At 33.6% G+C, this 21,143-nt stretch overlaps 1 long non-coding RNA gene across 2 annotated transcripts; it reads right to left on the bottom strand.

Annotated features, from left to right (window-relative positions):
• Positions 1–18,121: 18,121 nt before the first annotated feature.
• Positions 18,122–20,428, bottom strand: LOC110878195. Of its 2 annotated transcripts, XR_002557670.2 has the most exons (5): positions 20,094–20,428; positions 19,935–20,004; positions 19,015–19,097; positions 18,828–18,925; positions 18,122–18,594 (listed from the first exon to the last, which is right to left on the bottom strand). It is a non-coding gene; the product is annotated as an uncharacterized LOC110878195 (long non-coding RNA). The 2 variants fall into 2 exon arrangements; XR_002557671.2 differs by lacking the exon at positions 19,015–19,097 and having other exon boundaries at positions 20,094–20,426.
• Positions 20,429–21,143: the final 715 nt, after the last annotated feature.

The following is a 21,143-nucleotide window of genomic DNA, read 5'->3' as shown; positions in this document are numbered from 1 at the left end:
TCAGCTGGGCACAGCCCCATGCTCAGCTTTCTTCTTGTTTTTGCTTTGGGAGATGCTGTCGAGGAGTCGGGCATGCCACGTTTCTTCCTTTTCTTTGTATTTATGATGGATTTGGCTGCATTTTTGCTTCTTTTGTTCATTTAAGCTCTTTTAACCCTAAAAATACAAAAGGAAGACAAAAGCACACTTTTTCCAACATTAGTACTTAAAAAGGGTTAGTTTTATGCCTCATTTGATGTAATTTATATGTTACATTTTACACACATCACGCACGTTCACGGATTCCGCACGTCGAACGTTCGTTACGCAATCGAACGGTGTTAAAACCGATCCTACAAGTGGTATCAGAGCTCAGGAGGAAGAGTTCTTATCGTTTAGCTCGTTTTCGCTTAAAAATTCTGAATTCTACACCTTCTTTCATCATTTCAGATAGTTTTGTTTTACAGGTCGGAATTTGCTAAAAATTTCACAGACTGTTTGTTATTGGACATCAACAAACCCTGGAAAGTTTCGGACCAAAATACGGACTAAAAATGGATCAAATTACTTTCCAAATAGGTTTCGCTTTTATGGACACTTAGGGGTTTCGCTCCAAATTGTCTGATAGTTTCGCTCATAGGTGCATAATTCGAGGTTTCGCTCATAAGGCCCATCAGGTTTCGCTCTTGAGGCACTTTATTGGAGGTTTGGCTTTTGTGAACATCAAGGTTTCGCTCATAGTGCCATAAAGGTTTCGCTTATTCGGACATTAACTTGTTTCGCTCATTTGGACTTGACCTGATTTCGCTTTTAGTGACATTAAGGTTTCGCTCTTGTGTCACTCATACCTTGGGGTTTCACTTATTGTGACAACTCAGGGTTTCGCTCATCAGGACACTTCTTGATTTCGCTTTTGTGACATTTTAGAAAACGTGTCGGGATTGTTAGAAAAATGGCAATGGTCTTTGATGAACAAGAAAACAATGATCTTAAAAGGTTAAATGATTGGTATCGAGGATATTTCAGTAGTTCTTATCAGAAATTGCCCAAAGAGGTTTGGAGTAACCGGTTCGAATGTTTTCTGCGTAAGAAAGATGAAAAATTGGATGATCTGGAGAAGCGTTTTGATCGTTTGATTGACTACTTGAAGGAAAATCAAATAGTAATAACAGAAGCTGATATGGTATCAAAGTTTGCTAATGGATTACCAGCTGAATGGGATGATTGTTTGAAAAATTTGAGAGGAAATTCTAGTTTTTCAAAATTATCTTTGAATAAATTCATTAGTAAACTTAAAAATCACGATTATGAAATTTATCAAAAGAAGAGAGATGTGATGGATAAAATAAAAGTGAATTTAGATGAGTTGAATTTAGACGTGATAAATGAAATAAACAAAAGAATCAATGTTTGTTGGGCAGCAAAAAGAAATTTGACATATGATATGAAAAAAGGGTTGTTATATTGATGATAATGGAAATCCTCTTGATTTCGTTACAATCTTTGGTGCAGGTACATATAAGATAGAGAAAGAGCAAGTTCCAAAGAATGAAGAATCTGTGAAGAATGAATCCTCAAGTTCTGAATCAGTATGCTTCAAATGTGACAACTTTAATACTGACAATGACAAACTCGTGAAAGATGCGGAAAGTTTGGTATTGGAGATCAAGAAGCTGAACGATGAGAAACAATATGATAATAAGCAGATTCTTATTTTGAAAGGAAATTGTGAGAAGTTGAAAACTGAAAATGACAAACTGTTGGGTAGTTTGAACAGTTTGACATCAGAAAACAAAAGGGAGAAAGAAACGGCAAAAGTTTTTGAAGAAAAGATTAAAAGTTTTGAAATTGAAAAATCAAGAATTGAAAAAGAATTTCAAAATCAAATAAAAATTCTTGAAGATAGGAGAAATGTTTTTAGTCAAAACAACATTGAAAAGCAAAAAATAATCAATTCCCATCTTCAGAAAATTATTAAACTTGAAAAAGAAGGTGAATGTCCTCGAAAGAAAATCAAAGAGTTAGAAGAAAAGGAGTCGAAATCAGAAAATGAAGATTTCTGGATAAAGCTCGAGAACAAGAATCTGAAAGCTAATGAGACAAAATTTCAAGAACAGATAAAAGTTTTGGAAAATGAAAAGTTTGTTCTTGAAAACATGAAAAATGAGAATAAAATCAATCAAGTCCCATCTTAAAAGAATATCTCAGCTTGAAAATGAAGCTGAGAATTCAAGAAACAAGATTGATGAACTTGAAAAGAAATTGAAAGGTTTTGTGACTTCATCAGACAGTTTGAATTTTCCCTGTCCAAAACCGATCAATTATGTTCCAATAAGTAACAATGTCACAAATTTTGACAATGTCAAAGTTGAAGATTGTGATGAGAAATCTGATGATGAAAATGAAAAAATTGAAAAACAAAAATTGTTTTTGAAATTAAAAGAAAAATTTCAAAAAACTATTCTGCAATCAACTGAGAAAGGTGAATGCTCTAAGCAAAAACCTTTGAAGAAGAAAGCGGAACAGAAACAAAAAATTAAAAAGGAGAAAATTGTTCAAAAAGAAAATAACAGCTCATCAGATCGATCATCCAATCAAAATAAAAAATTACAAAAAGTAAAAAATGAAAGCTCAAAAATTGTTGGTAATAAGTGGTGCAGGTCGGACCACAGTGCTCAAAGTCAAATCCAGCAATCAAGAGGAGAAAGGAATATCACCAAGCCAAACAATGCTATGATCTGAGCATCTGGTGTGAAAGTGGTGATTGGTATGATAACAGAGTGTGTTACCAATGCGGTTATCAAGGACATATTGCTGTTAACTGCCAGAATTGGAGCTATGAAATGAGAAGATGCTATAATTGTCAAATCAGAGGTCATATTGCCAGAGATTTTCCAAGGAGATCAAATGAAATATTGAGGGCTAAATCTCAAAAATTGGCAAAGATTCCAGTCAACGTCAAGCCCAAAGAACAAAAGGTTCAAGAACCTAAAGTTCAAGAAACGAAAGTGAAGCTTTCTCAAGGGCAGAAAGACCGACTGAGAAAGAAAAGAAAGAAGGCTAGAGAGTATCTAGAGAAGATTTTGTCCTCGGGTTCATCTGTTGGTAAGAATAAGAGTTCTGATGAATCAACTCCTTCGATTGCAAAATCAAGCAAGATGAATTCATCAGATACAAATCTGAGGACAGAAGAGAAAAAGGAGAAAAAGAAAGTTGTCGGCGATGAATCTGGCTCATCAATGTCAGACAAGCCACACTTAGGCAATGATTCTGGTGTGTCAAAACCAGAAGAGCCATTTGTTGAGGTAAAATCTGAGAATTCAGGTTTAACAATGGATGATACAAATTTTCCACCATTGTTGAACAAGAATTCAAAATCACCCAAAGACAGTCAGGCTTGGGTGAAACTATTCAAATAGAAAAACCTGACTTGCCGGAACTCCCAGGTTGGTAATTGGGGAGTAGGAATCAGCATCTTTCTTGAGAAATTCACTTCGGTGATATTTCGACTTTCAAAAGATAAATTAAGGACATTAAGTTGAACTTTATTCATCTTTCCTACAAGTGGTAATTTGAAGAACAAGGTGATGAAACCCCGAGTTTGTGAAAAGACAAACAAAACTAATTTTCCGGAAAAACCATTTTGATTAAAACAAACTTAAGTGTTTTGAAATCATAATGGGAAAGTAGTTTGTTGTAAGGGGGAGTTCTGATTGTTTACGCTATGTAGATAGAGAATTGAAGTGATTCTCATCAAGTTTTCAAGTTTGTACAGTTTGTTTCAAATTTTCCTAGAAAATCAAAATTGTAATATATTTTGATTTTAGGGGGAGAAAAATTTTAAAAAAATTAGAAAATTTGAAAAAGTCAAAAACATTGAAAAATAAAAATGAGTTTTGTTGAAGACAAGAGGAAATGATAGTAAATCAGTGGACTATCACAGCACGCTAAAGAAATGAAATGTAAAATGTGATAAACGGTCTCACTAAAGATGTGATGATTGGCTCAGCTAGACTAGTAGATTTGCGATAACGATACAAACTTAAATGAAAAAGCCTAGTTCTAGTGGGAAACACGGTTGAAAGCATAGTACTTAGTTTTGTCCTTCTTGACTGTGTGCCTGCTCAGTAATCGCTGATTGTCGAAAGACATAAAACCGGTTAAGTTTGTAAGCTTTCACAACTTGCTGAAAAAGTCACTGTGATTGTGCATTTCATTTTGCAAAGATTTAAACTTGTTTTATTTCTTTATTTTGTTTAAGCATTGGAGATCCTCTCCGTATACGTGAGTATCGACCTGGATGTTATTGCCTAAACGTTCTGCTTTATTTTCTTTGGTGTTTCGTTTAAGCTTTGGATCACCTCTGCGTATACGGGAGTATCGACCTGGTGGTTAAAGCCTAAACAACTTCAACTTGTTTTATTTTCTTATTTTGTTTAAACATTGGACTTTCTCTGCGTATACGGAAGTATCGACCTGATTGTTAATGTTTAAACATTCTGTGTTATTTTCGCACATATCACAGTTGATGAAAGTTTAAAGGCATTACTTGAGTTAGTGTATTGCATGATGAGGGGATATGCTGAGATCGTGGGTCCATAAGAATTTAGTGCAAAATTAATATACCTTAACGTATCGGTAAACATTTCGAAAGTTTTTATATTGAGTTTAAGAGGACAACTATATCGTCAATCTATGTGAATCGTTTAGAACTTAATATGTTTAAAGCTTAACGATGCTAGTGATTTGTCTCAAAAACTGATATGATCCTCTTTCACAAACTCACAAAAATAGTGTTTATACATACTTTATTTCTGCATTTAATTTCTGTTATTGCATTTATGTTTCATAGTATGAAATATCCAAAAAGATTTTCGACAACTGATGTTGAAAAGCTGATATTCAAAATCTCAAAGGCTAAACAAGATGAACAACTGGTTTGGTTAAGATGATGAGAAGTTGGAAGATAATCCTCAAATGTTTAGATGATTAATTAATTTGAATCACAATATTGTGTGTTATATGTTTGAGAATTTTGAGTGAATTCTTTTAGAGTCAAAATTATTTTGTCTTACGAGAGGTTGAGATGTGTAGGTTTCTGATTCTGTTGCTACGGAAAGCCAGGCGTCGATCCCAAAAGCACGAAAGTTTGACGAAAGTGGGAGCCTGAAGAAAAAGACAATCAAGGAGGGAAGCAACTGAAGCGGAAGACAGATCCACGGGGATTTTGTTCGAAAAAGAGAAAGACAAGACGCTACGAGATTGACTACGGCAATATCCAAGGGGGAGATTGTTAGTGCATTAATGTCTATCGCCTTCGTCAATCCGAGCCGTAGCGAGAAACCGAAGAAATCAAGCTTATATTGTAATATTTAGATAGAATTAGCAAGGTGGCATTTTGGTAATTAATGAGAAATCTGATTAATTCCAAGGGCTATAAATAGGAGCTTTATGTCAAAAGTTAGAAGACTTTTTCTCATTTGGAGATTTAGAGATTCAAGTCTAGAGAGAGAAAGTCTAGAGAGATAAAGTACTCTCTACGTGATTCTTGTATCGTACACGTCATATCTTTCAATAGATTCACGGTTCTAGTATGTTATTGTGTGTTCGGTCACGCACGTTCACGGATTCTGCACGTCGAACGTTCGTTACGCAATCGAACAGTGTCAAAACCGATCCTACAAGAAGCTTTCTAGGCTTAGCTGGATACTACAGATGATTTATTAAGGATTTTTCTAAGATAGTTGTACCCTTGACTAAGCTAACCTGTAAAGCAGTTAAGCTTGAATGGGGACCTAGACAAGAAGAAGCTTTTAAGGTATTAAAACAAAGGTTGACAAATGCTCCAATTTTAGCCTTGCCAGAAGGAACTGAAGATTTTGAAGTATATTGTGATGCTTCAAAATTAGGATTTGGATGTGTGTTGATACAACGCAAGAAGGTAATTGCGTATGCCTTCAAGCAATTGAAGAAGCACGAAGAAAATTATACGACTCATGACTTAGAATTAGGAGCTATAATTTTTGCCCTTAAAATTTGGAGACATTATTTGTATGGAAGTAAGTTTACTGTTTATACAGATCATAAAAGTCTAAGGTATATATTTGGGCAGAAAGAGTTGAATATGAGACAAAGAAGATGGATGGAAATCCTGAGTGACTACGACTATGATATCCAATATCACGAAGGAAAAGCAAATATAGTCGTTGATGCTCTAAGTCGTAAGTATCATGAAAAGCAAAAACAAGTTTGTGCTCTTAGATTAAATCTGCAAATTGATTTAATAGAACAATTAAAGAAAATTCAAGAAACAGCAATCGAAGACGATGCTGAAGGAATCAAAGGACGAATAAAAGAGTTAGAGCAAGGAAACGATGGAATTTGGAGATTCCACAAGAAAAGAATTTGGGTACCTAAGCAGGGAGATTTAAGGGATAAGATTCTAGAGGAAGCCCATAAATCTAGGTATACCAGGCACCCAGGTAACAATAAGATGTACCAAGATTTAAGGAATAATTTTTGGTGGATAGGAATGAAAAAGGTTATAGCTGAATATGTATCTAAATGTCTTACTTGTTCGCAAGTAAAAGCAGAACATCAGAAACCTTCGGGACTACTACAACAGTTAGAAATGCCTGTATGGAAATGGGAACTCATAACAATGGATTTTGTTACTAAGTTACCCAAAACCAGAAAGGTAATGATGCAATTTGGGTAATCGTAGACCGATTAACCAAATCAGCTCATTTTCTACCCATGAAAGAAACCTTTAGAATGCAAAGGTTAGCCAAGTTGTACATAGACGAAGTAGTATCCTTACATGGAGTTCCGCTCTCCATTGTATCGGATAGGGATAGTCGTTTCACTTCCCATTTCTGGAATAGTTTTCAGGAAGCAATGGGAACCCGACTAAATTTAAGTACTGCATATCATCCTCAAACAGACAGACAAAGTGAAAGGACGATATAAACCCTGGAAGACATGCTCCGAGCATGTGTTAGATTTTGGTGGTAATTGGGATAACCACCTACCCTTAATTGAATTCTCCTATAACAATAGTTATCATTCAAGCATTGAAGCTGCCCCATTCGAAGCACTGTACGGACGCAAATGTAGAACTCCAGTTTGTTGGGCAGAAATAGGAGAAAGTCAATTATCAGGTCCTGAATTGTGCAAGAAACCACTGACAAGATAACTCAAATCAAGGAAAGACTGAAAACGGCTCGAGATCGTCAGAAAAGCTATGCAGACAATCGCTGCAAGCCGCTAGAGTTTCAAGTCGGAGACAAGGTACTTTTGAAAGTATCTCCTTGGAAAGGAGTAGTATGATTCGGTAAGAAAGGAAAACTGAGTCCAAGGTACGTAGGACCATTTCCAGTAATTCAACGAATAGGACAAGTTGCTTATCGTTTACAACTACCAGAAGAATTAGCTGGAGTACATGACATATTTCATGTATCCAACCTCAAGAAATGTCTATCGGACGAATCCCTGGTAGTACCTCTTCAAGATATTGAGGTAAATGAAAAGTTGAAATTTGTGGAGAAACCACTGCAAATAGAAGATAGAAAGATCAAGTTTCTTAAGCACAAACGACTAGTATTAGTCAAAGTCAAATGGGATTCAAAAAGAGGACCAGAATACACTTGGGAGCTGGAATCAGAAATGATGCGAAAATATCCTCATCTATTCCAGTAAATCTCGAGGACGAGATTTTTTATTAAAGTGGGGAGGATGTAACAACTCTCACTATAAATATTACTTATTATGTTAATTTTTCAATAAGGAAACCCTAATTGAGAAACCCAAGTAATTCTGCATAAACCCTAAAATTTTCATAACAATCAGAATCAGAATCAGGGCCCCTAAAACTTAGGGGGGGGGTAAACCCTAGCTGACGATTATCTAAATAACTTGTTGTAGAATTCGAATTTATCAAAACTGTCAACTCAGATAAGCTAGTTAGGGACGTGGCTACCCTATGAAGTAGGGTGACCCCTCGCGTCACGCGACACCCCCACGTAGACCCCCCGTGTCACGCGAGGGGGGTCAAAATTTTAGTATAAATAGAGGGCTTTGGGACTTGATTTCTGGAGTTGGAACGACGCCCAAATTCCAAATATACGCTGAGATATCGTCCGAACACTACAAACACACACGAACCACTAAACGCTGCCGCGATAACAGGGTAATAACTCGATCGCTATTACGATTCAACGTCCGATCGATTGAAACTATCCAACGAATGTTTAAGTGCCGCTCAAATTGAGTTTATACTTTGTCATTTGTCGTTAATTCGATGGATGTTTAAGTATTGCACTTTGTCATTCATTGTGAGGGTTTAATCTCGTGAATTGTCGTAAATGCTGTAGTTACTAACCCAGTTCGTGTGCATTGTTATTTAAATTAGGTTAAACAGGCTAATCAGTAGATTAAACTCCGCCCGCATAAATCTCCAATGTGAGTCATTTTTTTTATCAAATTACTTTCAAAACCCTATTTACTTTCCAGTTATAATTACAGGGATTAAGTCTTTGCAAATCTTAAAGTTACTGGCAGTAAGTGGGGTATTGTGCACATTACTGTTATTTTTATCAGTTTAGGTGGGCATACCTAAATCATGATACATGTCACTTTTAGGTGAACGGACCTAAATAGTGATACACGTCACTGTTGGGTGACAGGACCCAAATAGTGATATGACCACAGTCATAGATCCGGTCGAATGACAACTGGACCAGATAATTATAAGATAAGGGCAATTGTAATAGCTCTTAATACTGTAAATTATAACAAATGCGTCATTTTAAGTAAAATGAATGATTCACTCAGTGTTTCCCGCTGACAAAAACCTTTTTCAAACATGTTTCAGGTGATCTGTTGTGATCCAGGAAAAGTGCCATGAAGCACTACAAGCTTAAGGAAGTGGCTCAATATAAATAAATAAATAAAGAAACATGTTTTGTAAAATAAAGATTTCCTAGTGAAATCACTTTATTGTAAATTATAGGGTTTTATCCCTAAATTATGTAATAAAGTAAACGGGCATTTTTAGTATTAAAAGATCCTGTTTAAAGACTTCCGCTGTCGCCTAAATTAAATACCACGGGGTTCCTGTCCCGCGGCTCTAGACCGGGTCAAACCGGGGCTAGGGCCATGACACTAAGCTCATATCTCGTTTGAGCGATTATTTATATGTTCGGTTATCTTCGCAGCCGTTATGAAACCGCCGTACCGCCGCCCCTGGCCCTTTTACTCTCACTCGCTTAAAGGCGTCACTCTAATCCGTTTTGTTTTATCTAATTTCTTGAGGTAAATGTTTCGAATTCGTGTTAATCAATTCAAACGAAACTTGGGTGGGTTTCCATTTGGCCGGCGACGTGTGTGCGGATGTTTGTATCTATGATGCTATATGTCTGTGTATATGCGTGTGTGTTGGATTAATTGGTGTCTGTCATCTTGTGTGTATTAGTGTGGGTTAAGCTATGTTTGCAATATGATATTAAGTGTGTGTTTCGTGAGTGTAAGATGTGTGTGGGTTATGTTTATATGAAGTGTGTGTACTGTGTGTGTTGATTTGTAAAAGTATGTGTTAGTGCTGTGTATATGTGTAGTGCTTGTGTGTGTGAGTTTTTAATTTGTGTGTGGGTGCGTGAATGTATGGGTTGAATGCATGTGCAGTGTGTAATTTTATTTAAAATGTATGATTTTGTTAATTTGTGTGATGCATGTAGGTGTGTGCATTGTGTATTGCATGCATGCATGTATTGTATGAAAAATGTCTGTGTGTATAGTGTGCTACTTGGTGTGTGTGTGTGTGTGTGTTATGTAATGCTTTTGTGTGAGGTGTGTATGGGGGAGTATCATGTATATTGGGTATGATGTGTTATCTATGAATAGGTTAAAGGACACTAAAATCTATATGATTTAGTGTTTTGTAAATAAATTTATGTTACTAGTAAACTGGTAATGGCTAAAGTTTCTATTTTATTATTATTATTATTATTATTATTACAATTATTTTTATTATTATTATTATTTTGTATAATTGGTTGGGTCATTTTAAAATACTCTCGTATAAGATGATCAAGATTTTAATCATGTTCCTAAATTTGATATACATTCCTTTTCACAAACATGATATATCTTATAAATCATAGTACATGACGATTAAATACTTGTTGTTAGTGTCAAATGATGTGTACTTTGATAATATATTACGGGTAAGGTAAGTTTTCCGGTCAATGGGAAAAATTGCAAAGAACGATACTTTTAAACTAAAAGTATAATAATAAAAAATAACATCAAGAATACGGGATTTAGGTGCGTGATTTTTGAGGAGGACATTAATTGTGGATTTTGCTTTTGCTAGCTAAACTAAGGTATGGATTCTTTGGTCTTCTCATCAGAGTATTTTTTTTTATCATATCCGTTACTTTGCAGTACGGATTTTGTCTGTTTCCGTTAGTTGTTTCATTTCACATTTATTATTTGATAAGTCCATAGTAGCATGCAATAGACTTTAGCATTTGTAATCATTGTTGCATGTTCTCGTTAGCTTTAATTGTTGTACTTTGTCACCCGAGCATGTTTGGTTTGGTTTAGTTCGGTTTGGTTTGGTTTGGTTTGTAGAGATGGGACAATGGGTGCACACCGCACTCACAGTCTCATAGGTGCATGACTAGCTAGCTGTGTACCCGTTTGGTCTGTTTAGGCTCGTGGGTGCTTCCGTCTGACGTGATTTAATTTATTGTTATGTGTAGTCACATAGTTTGACATCTATATATGTTTGATATGTTCCTGATATCGTCATCATGATATGCTTCGATATGTGTTCGTTTATGTTGTTCTGGTCAAGTATTGGGTTATACCTCAGACTCTGTTCAGTTTTTGTTTCCGTAGAAGTTTGGTTTCTAGTTTGAAATAAAGTCTGTTGAATTTCATATTTTTTTTATGTTTCTTTTATGTCTGTTCTTTACTTGTACTGTTGATTTTTCTGTTACTGTTACTGAGCAACCTTTGGCTCAGCCGTATTTTTTTTCTTTGTTGTGTTGTCTTTTGTTGTCAGGTAAAGGTAATCGGGGGAACCAGTGATGATGAGAGTAAAATGTAGTTTAAGAATAAAGACTTTTGTTTATTTCATTATTCAAATTAATTAAGACTTTAGATTTCTTGGTCTGTTTTAAGACTTTTGTTTATTTTTCGGGCTCAACTTTTCTTCTTTAAATGGATTGTGTTTGGTTTTTTATATCTGTAATAGTGACACGTCAGCCCTATTCGGGTTGGGGTGTTACATTACCCCTATAACTTAGCCAACTCATTTGTGGTTGACTATGTTTCGGTATTTCTTCCAACAGAGTCTAGGGCTGTAATCCAGCCAAGTTAGGTTGAGCTCGAGCTCAAACTTGAACTCAAACAAGTTAGCTCGGTTCGGCTCATTTATTTTATTAAACTGAAAAGTTGAGCTCGAGTTCGACTCGTAAAATGTTTTCACCAGTTCGATCCAAATTGAGCCGACTCGTTAACTATTTTATTGTTTGTAAATATTGATAACATAAATATAAAAACTACACATACATCTATATGTATTATGTTTATTTTTCTAATATTTTAAATATCGAAAGGCACAATAAAAGAATTATATGTATAATTTTTGTTTTGTTCTCATGCTTCTATATGTTATTGATTCATCTATACATTATAATAAATAAAAACAATCTTTGGTCGCCTGTTCTTCACTTAGGCTATTAATTGTCACGTGGCATTTGCTTTGGCCTTCTTTAGTTTATTTAGGAGGGAAACCATCACGACCTCCTTTATTCCATTTGATTCTTTCATACATTTCACTTCAGTTCACAAAACCTAATACTCATCTCCTGGGTGATTTTAAGAAAACCCTAAATCTCAAAGTCGTCTCTTTTCCTTTTGCTCATTCCCTTTTCAGGTGAATAACACTAGATCTATTCTCCCAACGACTAAAAGTAATTGGTCCTTCTTCAAGTTTATACCCTTGAACCACAAGCCTGTCTTTGTTTTTTACAACAATGCCTTTTTCATCAGTTATATTTTAGTTACATTTTTGAAGACCCATTTTGTACCAATTAGACAAGTATCCTCTAGTAATGGTACAAGTTCCCATACTTGTTGTCTTTTAAACTGAAGAAGCTCATCTTGCATGGCTTCTACCCAATGGTACAAATGCCTCTTGGTATTGGACAGGTTGGATGAGAGATAGAAAGCCTGCAAATAGGCAGACATTTAAGGTTTGGCTTCTTATGAGCACTCCTGCATTGATGTCACCTATAACTTGTTCTTATGGATGAGATATGTGAAGAATGGTGTTTCCAGTGTATGGAATGATAGAATTTTGTGGTGAGGGGCATAAATGGGAATTTTCTGGTGAAACCTCTATTGACATTATAATATGGTCAACTGTGGTTTGAGATGGTGGTGGAGGTATTGGGCCAAGTGGTGACTTATTTGTTGATGAGGATAGATCAGTGGTTTGACCACAAACAACATCTGAGGTTTGGGGTCGACTTTAGTCAACAGTGGTTCTAGTTATCGTTGATTCACTGTTTTTTTTTTTGTGCAGAAGAATTTTGTAGATCAGATGTGACTTTGTATTGAGATGGGATCTCAATATTAAACCTGTAGTCCTATTGAGCTGCACTTTGTTTACGTGTGTCAACACCATCCTTAGCAGTTACTTCTTTAAAATTGAATTTATCAAGATCAAATAGTTTTGCAAGGTTTTTAGGGATTTTCAAGGATGATAATTCATTGAATCTTACATTCAAGGTCTCTTCTATAGTCATGGTCCTTGTGTTAAAAAATTTATAGGGCTTGGCTGTAGAAAAATATCCCAAGAAATATCCATAGTCCACTTTTGCTGCAAACTTTGAAACTGAATCTTTGAGATTCAAGATAAAGCATGGACACCCAAAGATCTTAAAAAATGATATCAATGGTTTTATTTTGAACAAAATCTCATAGCCAGTCTTTTGATGTCTAGGATTTATTAAAACCCTGTTCTGAACATAACATGGAATATTCACAGCTTCTGCTCAAAAGGACAAGGGAAGACCAGAATCTGCAAACATATTTTCAGCAGCCTCAATAAGGGTTCTGTTTTTTCTTTCAAGAACCCCATTTTGTTCAGGTGTTCTGGGAATACTGAATTGTCTCAGTATTCTTTTGGATATGAAGAACTCATCAACCTCTTGGTTTCTGAATTCTGTCCCATTGTCACTTCTGATGGACTTTACAGGAAGATCTTTTAAGTGAAGAAAGAATGTCCATGTAAACCTAAAAAAATCATCAACTATCACCAAGCACTATCGCGTTTTTCTCAAGCTCATGATTTTTACTAGGCCAAACAAATCCATACGCAACAATTGTAGGCATTTGGTTGTTTTGGATTCTTTAATGGGTTTGTGTGAAACTTTGTGTTGCTTTCCTTTTAAACAGAGACACAATGTTCATCTCATTTACATTGTTTGGCTGGAAGGTCTCTAACAAGTTTTTCTTTTGTTAGAGTGTTAATTGTTTTTTAAATTAACATGTCCCAACCTTCTATGCCACAACTCTGTCTCTTTTGTAGAGGCAACAGAGAATAGGTAAACATTGGTTTTTTGGTTTTCTTTGGACATATCTACCACATAAACATTGCCACTTTTATGAGCAACAAGTTGTGCAGTACTTTCAGCTATAATTTTGTCTATCTTTTTGACAACCTCTGGTCTAACAATTTTACAAGTTGTCTTTGTAGAAAATGAGCCATAGCCTTTATCACTCATTTGTGAGACACTGAGTAAATTAAATTTTAAATTGTCTATTAGATTGACATTTTCAAGTTTTATTTTTCCAGCTTGGACATCCCTGACCCTAGAACCTTTCTTTTAGAATTATTTCCAAAGGAAATATCACCACCTCCATGAGCATAGAAGTTTGTCAGTAGAGCTTTACATCCATAGGCTATCTAGGCATGTAGATACTCCTAACTTGGTGGCCATTAATGCACAATCACAATCATTTTCATTTTCATTTTCAGTGTTTTTCCAAGGATCAATGATTTTTACAGCCTTATCATTTCCCTTTTTATAGATATTTGTTTGTACTAGGTTGATTTACTCGCAACATTTTGTATGTTGTGAGTTTTCGGGTTATTTTCCTTGGTTTTACTGAATTTCTCTTTTAAACGTGTTTGTAATAAAGATCATGCCAAAATCATGGGTAACAATCAATATCCTTTAGGTATCCTTTTCTATTTATTAACTTCCATAGATGAATTGTAGAGAGTGACTTTGAATCATTTCAATTATGGGACTTCTTCTCCTTCAACTCTTAATTCCACTCTTCGCCTCCCTCATCATACCTCATATCTTTCTAGCCACCATTACTATTTTTTTTCCTTTTCTTTTTCCTTTTACTCTTCCTGTTCAAGTTTTCATCCTTGTCGTTTTTGTTTTCTTGCTTGTTACCATTGGGTTCATCTAATGATTGAATTAATACATTATATTTACTTGACAATATAAAATATTATATTGTACAGAAAATAATGAGTGGCCGACTAAAACACTTGTTCATTTTTTTTCTTTCAGAGAAATAGCAGAATTTCTCTAGTTTAAACGAAACTTCAAAGGTGTTCCTAACTAGATCATTATATGGATAAGTTGATTAATTCCATGGGAAAAGATTAGTATGCGTTGTATGCATTATTATTACTCGTCAAGGTCGAAGATACGTCTTCATTGACTTATTTATCTAAATATCTATGTGTATATACTTTTAGATCTTTGTTTTTCGTTATTTAAGTTATGTCGAAATAATCTTTCATTTTCATTATGATGAAACTAAAATAGTGTACAAGAAATATATGCAATAAAATATGGGGTTGTATTCGTGTTCTATCAAATTAATTATTCTTGGGGGGTTTAGCTATTTACGTACAATTGATCAATCTTGGAATGTTTATGTTAGTTGCTTTCTCATATTTGTTTGAAGAGGTAAACATATAGATTGTCATATAAAAGATTGTTCTTGTCTCAGAATTGTTTGTGACACAAATTGTTTTAAAATTTGAGACATGTAACATGTCAAGTTCTTTGTATGTGACGGTTGAACGACTTTCTTATAGTTATTAAGACACGTTTTTTTATTATTTTTGTATCTTTATTTAAATATTCTAGAACACCACAATTCATTATAACTAGTTTTTTTTCAGTCGCGCGTTGCGCCGAAACGGAGAAAATGATAATGTGAAACAAACATTTTGAAAATTTAGCACACTTTTTAGAAAGCCAAACTGTTAGAATCAGTTCAGTTTATCATCGTGTCATTTTACGATAGCAAATAAATACTTTATTTTTGAATATAAATTCGTTTTTTAATAAAACTTATATTAATCGAGAGTAAAAATTAAGCTCAACTATTTACTTAAGTTTTTACAAAAAAAAAAAAAAAATAACGAACATAAGTTATTAAAGAAATATCAAATTAATTGATAAAGTAAAGATAGATTTAAAAAAAGAAAAGAAATATTATTAAAAACAAAATAAATGATAGAAGAAATATGGTTTTAGAAAAGGAAGAAATAAAAATACGTTAAAAGCTAAAAGTGAATAGAAAAAATTAAAATATGTTAAAAGGTAAAAGTAAATATTAAAAAAATATATTAATATAATAAATATTAAAACGCTATATATTATTTTAAATTACTATTCAAACTTATATTAATCGAGGGTAAAAATTAAGCTCAACTACGTACTTTAGTTTTAAAAAAAATTAACGAACATAAGTTATTAAAAAAATATCAAATTGATTAATAGAGTAAGAAGATTTAAAAAAATAAAAAATATTATTAAAAACAAAATAAATGATAAAGAAAATATGGTTTAAGAAAAGAAAAAATTAAAAATAAGTTAAAAGCTAAAAGTAAATAGAAAAAACTAAAATATATTAAAAGTTAAAACTAAATATTAAAAAAATATATTAATACCATAAGATATTCAAAAGCTATATATTGTTTTAAAATTGAAACTACTATTCATGGTACTTCGAAAACTATATATATATATATATATATATATATATATATATATATATATATATATATATATATATATATATATATATATATATATATATATATAGGGTAAGGTTCATGCGAGAACCACCCTTATTGCGAGAACCAATGAGAACACAAAATAAAATCTAAAAAAAATCTAAAAAGCACTCAAAAATTTTTTTTATTTTTTTTAATATTTTTTAACAAAAAATCGCTATATTTCGTTCCATAAAAAAAAAAAAAAAAACTTTTTTTTTCGAGTAACAGTTATCCATGCACATGTGCATATGTATCATTACTTCAACAAATTCGGTAATACATTATCAGGAATAGACAATTGCACTTTAATTTACAATACCATTAGTAATACACTACTTTTTACATTACCAATATTCAAAATGCACATGTGCATAATTAGGTATAACCATGATATAACGTGTTTTGGTACAAAAAGTTTGTGATTTTGAATGGAGAAGTAGACCCATATACATGTTTTTTGGTTAGTTATATCTAGTGGTTGATGGTTTGGTTATAGTTGTCAATTTTTTATGTAATATGTTGATTGGATGGTATAAATGGTGTTTACATACATGTAATAAAGTGAAAATATTGTTAATGGTATTGTATTATGGATGGTAGGAGGTAATGGTATTGTATTATGGATGGTAGGAGGTAATGGTAGTGTATTATGGATGGTATGATAGATGAAAGGGAAAGTGTATTCAAAGTGGTGTACCAAAACACCTTATTTCATGTTGATACATATAATGCACATGTGCATTTCTAATATTGGTAATGTAAAAAGTAGTGTATTACATATGGTAGTGTAAATGAAAGTGTAATTGTCTAATATATGTAATGAATTATGGAATTTGTCAAAGAAATGACAGAAATGCACATGTGCATGCTTGTGTATTATGGATGGAATGATAGATGAAAGAGAAAGTAGTGTACCAAAACACCTTATTTCCTGTTGATACATATAGATGCACATGTGCATTTCTAACATTGGTAATGTAAAAGATAGTGTATTACACGTAGTAGTGTAAATGAAAGTGCAATTGACTATTATTTGTAATGAATTACGGAATTTGACAAAGAAACGACACATATGCACATGTGCATGGATAACTGTTACTCGATTTTTTTTTTTTTTGAAATTTTTTTTTTATTTTTTTTTTATTAACAAAATATAGCGATTTTTTCAAAAAAAATAGTAAAAAATAAAAAAAAAAATTTTTGGGTGTTTTTTAGATTTTTTTAGGAATTACTGTTTGTGTTCACACTGGTTCTCGCGGTTCTCGCAATAAGGGGTGGTTCCTAACGGATCTTTGTCCTATATATATATATATATATATATATATATATATATATATATATATATATATATATATAATTTAAAACCCAAGGCGAATAGGAGGCCGCTACATCAAACCCAAGCCCGCCCCACGCCCCAACCCAAACCCCAAGTGGTGGTGGCTTGGGCGTATTCCCCTAACCCACGCCCCAACCCAAGCCCCATACCCCACAGTCTTAAAACTTGTAATATTTTCCCCCTAAAAAATCATTATCTTTTAAAATGTTTATTAATATCTTCAAAATCACTTTACGTCAAAAAAAAAATTAAAACAACCTTTTTTTTAAATAAATATAACTAGGTTTATATCGTGCGCGCGTTGCGGCGCGCTAAACCGAATCGTTCTTGGTTTGATAACATGTGCGTTTTAATGAGTTGTAGCTCAATTGACATTGGAGGGGAAGTGAAGATTCAGGGTTGAAGGCTACAGGTCTCAAGTTCAAATCGGATCCCAACCAGATTTTACCATAGTGGGCCTTTGAGCGACGAATTTTCCTCGAAACTAAGGATAGCAGGCTTGAGCTACCAGTGGTCTCTGATCGCGGGAGTATGGGATCACCTTTTGCCATTAGGTTACCCAAAGGTTTGCCTTATCTATCCGAGGGGGGAGAAATGAGGGTTGTCTTTTTGAAAAGGGAACCGAGTTTAAAGCAAAATATGTTAAGAGGGGTTTTACTCCCACTCATTGATAACAATTGCATTTCATGGTCAAACCATCAAATAACATCTAGTTTTGAAATGACCCAAAAAAACCTACAAATTGCAAGTCAACATAAGATCGTGTAATGAGGCATTACCTATCTTAGGTTTATAATGCCCAGAACAACCAAAATACTATATCTTCTCTTTTTAAATTAACCACACATTCACAAAAAACATCATTATGGATCTTTATCACTACACATAGTACTATTTTCATCAATTTTTTTTGTAAATAACATTTTTGAGGGGTGATCTTGAGCCTTGCTGGGATTGCATTGCAATAGAAAGTTATTTTTTCTCATCAAACTCGAAAGTTATTTTTTTTCTCATCAAACTCGATAAAAGCGATACCCAGTTTTGCATGGATCATTCTGACGTCCTTGAATCCTGAGGATTGTTTGAGTAAAAGCGCCAGCATGTCGTCCTCGAGAACGTTGTCTGGTGGTGTTGTTTCTTGTTTGTCGGGGTTTTCGCTTCGGTACAAAGCCTGTATATGTTTTTAAAATTCATGAAATTCAAATGGTTCAACTTGCTTTATACTTTTGACACCAATTGGTCAAATGAGTAAATAAAACTTAGCTATAATAAGAACAGGCTGAACGGGTCAAATCACACAAAATACCTAATAAATAGTTCTATTTCGAAAGTTTGAATATTTGTAGTAATAGCTCTCCTAATCATAACACTATGCTAGCTACTTGTAAAAATCGAGAAACTTACATCGTGGGCTCCGTCGTTTTTGGTCCTTACACCATTGTAACCTTGTAGACCGTCTCTTCTCTTTTTAGCCATATACATCATAGCTCATGTTTATGCACCTAAAATAGAATGGTCAGTTAGAATGCCAAATATGTATAAAACCAAATTTTAATAAAAAAGAATTGAAGGTATATGTAAGTGTGATTACTTTGATTTAATAGGATTCTTTTACTCATATTGCAAACAGTCTACAATTTGGACTTGTCGACTTAGTCACTTTCTATCTATAAACTTAAAAAGAAAAGAAAAAAGCATTAGTGAATAATAAAAATACTAAATGCATATGTCTTCTGTCATATTTGATAGGAAAGAATAAAGCATAAGTGCATAACAAAAACTTTAAGCCAGGGCTATCTATCAAGCCTAGAAAAAAAGGCTTCTAAACATTAAGTTCAAACTTCACAGTCTTCATGAGTCTTCATGATCTGGTTACGATGTAAAATTCTAACCCAATATACATATAAAAAAGAAGCTTGTGTCAAATATTTAAACTGGAATGAACCTCGGCATTAATCGAGTTCAAAACTCGCATGAAACAAACCCACATATCGAATTTCTTGTTTCAATTACTATGAGATTAGCACCTGAAAATTATAACTATGATTATAAATCTGATGTTAGCTAATCTAAGAAGCATGCTTTATTCAGTTATTCACATTCAAAATCATAGCCACTGCATATATTCAGAAACACAGTTGGGAATTCCTTAAACATGGTCATAGGCCAATGCTTGACCATCTGTACAAAATACACATACTACCAATTAACCAACGTTTGGGTCTATTCACTTAGGCAACGTCACAAACACTTGGTGTGCGACCTTAAAAAGAAACATAAGCATTTAAATCTTACCCAGTAAATGAGTCAATTAAGCACACATAAACTTTGTCGTTGTTAGAGTTGTGCCAATGCCTTTTACCATATCAATAAAATTTTAATTGTATGAAGTAGAATCAACATTAAAAGCTTTGGCACACATTCTAGTTGACATATAATCTTTGTGACAAACGAAGTTAACTGTGTGATCATTATTTACAAAAAAAAAAATTGTGAGTGTTGTGAGCTTACCCGTTAACCGGAATCTTCCCTGGCCTGTTCACCTCACTGGAATCTTCGCTGGAGCCTCTACGGACGTTACCTACTCATCAGATCAACATTAATCGTCGGATTAAGGTTCAGGGCAGCCGATCTAACTAAATAGCGAACATACAATAGAAAAGGGATTACCAAAAGTTGATCGAAACCCTAACCGCTTGACCACTGTCATTGGCAGAGCTATGGCAGCATCCAATCTAACAGACGTCGTCGATCTCCGTCACAAACCATGGTCGCCGCCACCAAAGATTGCAACAATCTTGCCGTCATAAACCCTACTCCGCACCACCAAAGACTACGGCCAGATCAAAACGTCGTTGTCGAGTGTTGTTGACGACGACGAGCAGGTTGTAACACCGGGCGGAACCATCATCATCAGCCCTTGTAGTTCTCTCTGCGCGCTCTCTCTCCACATCTCCGGCGGATTTTTGGCTGACCGTGTTCTTCCTTGTCGACTTTTAAAATAGGTTATAAAATGAAATTACATAAATGGGCTCATTTACTGTTCATTCACTTTAATTTTTATCATATATTTTTATCATATATTAATAATGTTTTTTAAATAATAATAAACTATTTAAAATATTAAAAAAATACACTCTAAAAATTCATAAAGCGTTTATAAAACACTCTCTCACACTAGTATTTTATCTTTTAATATAAAACGTCTTTAAAATATAATCATATAACAATTTTTATAAGAAATAATAGATACGTTATCAATTAAAAAAAACTTCATTTATGTATTCAAATATGTTTTACGACTCAAATATCAAGTATCCTATTAAGTTATGTTATAATAGAACTTTAGCAAATAAGCGTCCTATAAAACTGATGTTTTATGACTCAAATATCAGGTGTCCTATTACAATGTATTATAATAACACCACAATGATTAAGCATCCTATAAAGGTTAAATTTATAAGACCCAAGTGTCAAATGTCTTTTTAAGTTATATTATAATAAAACTCTAACAAATAAGCGTCCTATAAAACTATTGTTTTATGACTCAAATATCAAGTGTCCTATTACGGTGTATTATAATAACACCATAATGATTAAGCGTACTATAAAGTTTAAAGTTATAAGACCCAAGTGTCAAGTGTCCTATCAAGTTAAGTTCTAATATGATTTCGACTAGAAAGGGTCCTATAACACTGAACATTTATGACTTAACTACAA

The sequence above is a fragment of the Helianthus annuus genome, chromosome 9 (genome assembly GCF_002127325.2).
Source record: "Helianthus annuus cultivar XRQ/B chromosome 9, HanXRQr2.0-SUNRISE, whole genome shotgun sequence".
Lineage (NCBI taxonomy): Eukaryota > Viridiplantae > Streptophyta > Magnoliopsida > Asterales > Asteraceae > Helianthus > Helianthus annuus.
Note: the sequence above shows the minus strand (reverse complement) of the source record. Positions and strands in the feature narration are given on the sequence as shown.